Genomic DNA, 5,480 nt, shown 5'->3' on the forward strand with positions numbered 1-5,480 from the left:
AGAAGCCAATCATTCTGAACTTCAAAGGATAAAGTGAGATGCCAAAACTGTTCAGAGGCAAAAAGCTAAAAGCCCCGCTCATCTAATTAATACTGATCTTCATAGATGTTTTTGGAATTCATTGTATATTCTCTTTTTTTTATCCTATTTGATCTTCAGTTGCTTGGGGACAAGCAACAATTTAATTTTGGTGTTGTGATGAGCGGATAATTTATACGCTTTTTGGCATTGTTTTCAGTATGTTTTAGTTAGTTTTTATTATATTTTTATTAGTTTTTATTTAAAATTCACTTTTCTGGACTTTACTATGAGTTTGTGTGTTTTTCTGTGATTTCAGGTATTTTCTGGCTGAAATTGAGGGACCTGAGCAAAAATCTGATTCAGAGGCTGAAAAGGACTGCAGATGCTGTTGGATTCTAACCTCCCTGCACTCGAAGTGGATTTTCTGAAGCTACAGAAGCCCAATTGGTGTGTCCTCAATTTCGTTGGAAAGTAGACATTCTGGGCTTTTCATCAATATATAATAGTCTATACTTTTTTCAAGATTTGATGGCCCAAACCGGCGTTCCAAATCAGCTCAAGACTGCCCGGCGATAAACGCCGAAACTGGCACAGAAGTGGGAGTTAAACGCCCAAACTGGCACAAAAGCTGGCATTTAACTCCAAGAAAAGTCTCTACACGAAGATGCTTCAATGCTCAGCCCAAGCACACACCAAGTGGGCCCGGAAGTGCATTTATACGTCATTTTCTCATTTCTGTAAATCCTAGGCTACTAGATCTCTATAAATAGGATCTTTTGCTATTGTATTTTCATCTTTGGATCACTTTAGATCTTCGGATCATCTTTGGACGTCTAGTTCTTAAATCATGGGGGCTGGCCTCTCGGCCATGCCTAGACCTTGTTCTTATGTATTTTCAACGGTGGAGTTTCTACACACCATAGATTAAGGTGTGGAGCTCTGCTGTACCTCGAGTATTAATGCAATTACTAGTGTTCTTCTATTCAATTCAGCTTATTCTTGTTCTAAGATATTCATTTGCACCCAAGAACATGATGAATGTGATGATTATGTGACGCTCATCATCATTCTCACTTATGAACGCGTGCCTGACAACCACTTCCGTTCTACATGCAAACAAGGCTTGAGTGGATATCTCTTGGATTCCTTAATCAGAATCTTCGTGGTATAAGCTAGAATTGATGGCGGCATTCTTGAGAATCCGGAAGGTCTAAACCTTGTCTGTGGTATTTCGAGTAGGATTCAAGGATTGAATGACTGTGACGAGCTTCAAACTCGCGATTGTGGGGCGGTAGTGACAGACGCAAAAGAATCACTGGATTCTATTCTGACATGATCGAGAACCGACAGATGAATAGCCGTGCTGTGACAGAGCGCGTTGAACATTTTCACTGAGAGGACGGGACTGTAGCCATTGACAACGGTGATGCCCAACATACAGCTTGCCATGGAAATGAGTAAGAAGGATTGGATGAAGACAGTAAGAAAGCAGAGAGACGGAAGGGACAAAGCATCTTCATACGCTTATCTGAAATTCTCACCAATGAATTACATAAGTATCTCTATCTGTATTTTATGTTTTATTTATCTTTTAATCATTAATCCTCCATAACCATTTGAATCCGCCTGACTGAGATTTACAAGATGACCATAGCTTGCTTCATACCAACAATCTCCGTGGGATCGACCCTTACTTGCGTAAGGTTTATTACTTGGACGAACCAGTCAGTTGTTGGTTAGTTGTGCGAAGTTGTGATAAAGAGTTGAGATTGCAATTGAGCGTACCAAGTTTTTGGCGCCATTGATGATCACAATTTCGTGCACCATGGAGCCTGCAAGCAATGAATTGTTAGGACCCCTTGTTTATGAGGGTTGGGTCCCGATAATAAATAGAAAAGATGGAAAGAAAAAAATAAAAATTAATGAGCCTTTTTAAAATATTGTTAAAGTAAAAAAAAATATGTGAAACTTTACAAGATTGAAGTAAATACTAGTATGAAATACTAAGCAAGAAATTGACAAACCAATATGATGGTAGATATGTAAAGTGTAAACTGTAAACTATCCACAAAATATATAATATTAGTCTCTAATAACTTTAAGGTAATCAATCAATCACTGAAACCATGGAACTCAAACTAAAAGCAAGATATATTACTTGGCTGGGGGGAAAACGCTTGAATTATGTTTAGTGTGTCTTGCTTTTAAGGTTCAAATATACAAGGCAAATGCCAAATTCAGTTAAGGTTCATTCAACAGACGACCAAACAAAACAGAGTAAGAATCAAGAAGAGCCATATATCAATGCATCATAGTCCCAAAAATAATAGCAAATAGAGATTAAAGAGCAAGATGAAACAAGAAACATACATTGAATATGAGATTTTTGTTGGTAGCTTCCCAAGCTAAGCCACCTCTGAAGTGTATGTTCCAAAGCAAGACCATGACAATAGCAGCCACCGCTGGAAGGTGAGCCACAAAGGTAAATGGAAGAGCAGGAACTCTGAACCCCATCTTCTTCAATGTTTTCTCCTTTTGTCTCCCAATCTGAGAAGTAAGAACCAAGTGAAGTAATAACTGATAAGCTTGAGCTGGAGATTGGAAGCACCCATACTATAACTGAAGTTTCTATACTTACTGACTTACTAACTCCACTAACTAACAATTAGAAGCTGACTATAACAACATATATGAGAAAAAGAACCACCAGTTAATAGAACCTAAAAGGAGAAATAGCTTATCAGTGAGATGGAGAGTGCCACCAAACGACTGGCTGAAGATCAATATTGATGCAACATTCTAATTATGTTTAAGGATGAAAATTGGTGAAATTTTTCACTTGAAAATTTCATTATCAATATTTTCTAAATAAAAACTATAGCTGAAAAGAAAATTAAATGCTACTGGTAAAAGGAACAACAACATAGTAAATTCACCAACTCTTGAAATGTGGAGGTCATATTCCCTAGATTTAAGCTCCAAGGGAAGGAAAGATGACTAAAAAGTATTTGCAGAAGTTTATAACTAGCATGCCAGAAAAGATTTAGTCCCTTACAACATCTGCAAGAAAAAAGCTATTTAAAACAGAAAAGCATTCAAGGAATATTTTATTTATTATTAATTATAAGTTTATAACTAGCATGCCAGAAAAGAAAATGTCCTTAACACCAAGGTTGACATAAAAAATCTTAACTCAAAGCGTCAAATTGATCTATATTTTCAAAGTCTTCGTGGAAGTTGCTTTGGGTCACCAACCTTAGATAATTTACAAATGTCAGTATAACCTCTTACCTTATAGCAGAAGTTCAAAAGCCTTTTTAAGTACACTTACCATTATGCATTTGGTTCCACTTGACTTTAAAAGCTGAAGAGGAACAAGAGTAGCAAGTTCTAAAGCCTGAAACGGAAAAACAGATCAGGAAAAAAAAGGAAACAAGATGATTGCAGATAAATTATCTATAACAGAACAAAGATATGTTTACTATGCCTAAATTAGGAACTGAACTCAGAAAACATCATAGCCTACAGCAGGTGAAGATAGAACTCCATGTCCGTGTGGATGTGGCCCCTATGTTTTAGAAATATATAATTCATGGGTACACAAACAGGATCAAAGGAAACACATTTGACATTTCAGTATATTAGTTTCTCTTATCCTATTGTGAACTATTGATTGATATCATTACAGTAGAAGCCAAACATTCATGGGCAATGAACAAGACAAGCTCCAATTTTTCATAAACCATGAAATAAATTGCATGAAAGTAGCTAGACTTACAATAGGAATGGCAGGATGAGTATAAACCCCTCCAGGTGAATAAAGTGCTGCATAAGGTGGCTGATGAGCGGATAATTTGTATGCTTTTTGGCATTATTTTTAGTATGTTTTTGGTATGATATAGTTAGTTTTTAGTATATTTTTATTAGTTTTTAGTTAAAATTCACTTTTCTGGACTTTACTATGAGTTTGTGTGTTTTTCTGTGATTTCAGGTATTTTCTGGCTGAAATTGAGGGACCTGAGCAAAAATCTGATTCAGAGACTAAAAAGGACTGCATATGCTGTTGGATTCTGACCTCCCTGCACTCGAAGTGGATTTTTCTGGAGCTACAGAAGCCTAATTGGCGCGCTCTCAACGGCGTTGGAAAGTAGACATCCTGGGCTTTCCAGCAATATATGATAGTCTATACTTTGCCCAAGATTTGATGGCCCAAACCGGCGTTCAAAGTCACCCTCAGAAAGTCCAGCGTTAAACGCCGGAACTGGCACCAAAATGGGAGTTAAACGCCCAAACTGGCATAAAAGCTGGCGTTTAACTCCAAGAAGAATCCATCATCCTTGGCAGACCCTTCCTAGCCACAGCAAAAGCTGTAATTGATGTTGATAGAGGAGAGTTGATCATTCAAGTGAATGAAGAATCCTTGGTGTTTAAGGCCCAAGGATATCCCTCTGTCACCATGGAGAGGAAGCATGAAGAGCTTCTCTCAAAGCAGAGCCAAATAGAGCCCCCACAGTCAAACTCTAAGTTTGGTGTTGAACCCCCACATTCAAACTCTAAGTTTGGTGTTGGGAGGTTCCAACATGGCTCTGAGCATCTGTGAGGCTCCATGAGAGTCCTCTGTCAAGCTAATGACATTAAAGAAGCGCTTGTTGGGAGGCAACCCAATGTTTTATAATTAATTATTTTCCTTTGTTATTTTATCTTTTTTGTAGGTTGATGATCATGAGAAGTAACAAAATCAATGAAAAAGGCAAAAATAGAATGAAAAACAGGAAGAAAAACAGCACACCCTGGAGGACGCACCCACTGGCGTTTAAACGCCAGTGAGGTTAGCTGTTGGGCGTTTAACGCCCAGTCTGGCACCATTCTGGGCGTTTAACGCCAGAAAGGGGCACCAGACTGGCGTTAAACGCCAGAGAAGGGCAAGAAGCTGGCGTTAAACGCCAGAAATGGGCACCAGCCCAGCGTTTAACGCCAGAATTGGCTCAAAACGTGTTTTTGAATGCCATTTGGTGCAGGGATGACTTTTCCTTGACACCTAGGGATCTGTGGACCCCACAGGATCCCCACCAACCCCACCACCCTCTCTCTTCTTCACCCATTCACCAATCACCTCAACACCTCTCTCCCAAAAACCCGCCACCTATCAAATCCCACTATCATCTTCACTCCTTCATTTTCACACACCCTAAACACTACTTTTTCCCCTTTTGGCCGAACCACAAAGCCATCTCCCTCTCCTCCATTTCTTCTTCTTCTACTCTCTTCTTTCTTCTTTTGCTTGAGGACGAGCAAACCTTTTAAGTTTGGTGTGGTAAAAGCATTGCTTTTTGTTTTTCCATAACCATTTATGGCATCCAAGGCCGGAGAAACCTCTAGAAAGAGGAAAGGAAAGGCAAAAGCTTCTACCTCCGAGTCATGGGAGATGGAGAGATTCATCTCAAGGGTGCATCAAGACC

The sequence above is a fragment of the Arachis hypogaea genome, chromosome 6, assembly GCF_003086295.3.
Source record: "Arachis hypogaea cultivar Tifrunner chromosome 6, arahy.Tifrunner.gnm2.J5K5, whole genome shotgun sequence".
Taxonomy (NCBI): domain Eukaryota; kingdom Viridiplantae; phylum Streptophyta; class Magnoliopsida; order Fabales; family Fabaceae; genus Arachis; species Arachis hypogaea.